Source organism: Chaetura pelagica, unplaced genomic scaffold (genome assembly GCF_000747805.2).
Source record: "Chaetura pelagica isolate M959 unplaced genomic scaffold, ChaPel_1.0 scaffold835, whole genome shotgun sequence".
Lineage (NCBI taxonomy): Eukaryota > Metazoa > Chordata > Aves > Apodiformes > Apodidae > Chaetura > Chaetura pelagica.
The window spans coordinates 131,515-131,959 of record NW_009953220.1 but is presented as its reverse complement, the minus strand read 5'-3'; positions in this window follow the sequence as shown (position 1 = coordinate 131,959).

Below are 445 nucleotides of genomic sequence, written 5' to 3'. Positions count from 1 at the left end.
CCGCCCCGGGCGTGGGGTGTGCTTTCGCGGGAGCCACTAGAGGGAGAGCGCATCCCGAGCAGCCGGAGCGTGCGGGTGTTCGGCGGGTACCGGGGGTGTCCGGCACCGCAGCCCCCTCCGCTCCTCACACGGGCACAAGCGCTGGCTCTGGCTGCAACCTGTCCCAAGGGAAAGCCTGGAGCTCCGCCGTGGCAGGAATAAGGGCGGGAAGGAAGTCCCCGCGCACACCTCACATCGGGCGTGGCCAAGGGACAGGTCACCCTGGGCAGGACCCGGGGGTGCAGCTCGGGGGGCCACGGGCTCCCCAACCGCGCTTCCAGCTCATGGCAAGCAGTGCTGGGGGGACAGGACCCACCAGCGAGGACCTGGGGGTGCAGCAACAAGTGCCTGGGGAGCCACTGCTGCGACGATGCTGGCAGGGCCACCGGGTGTCTGGGACAACTGG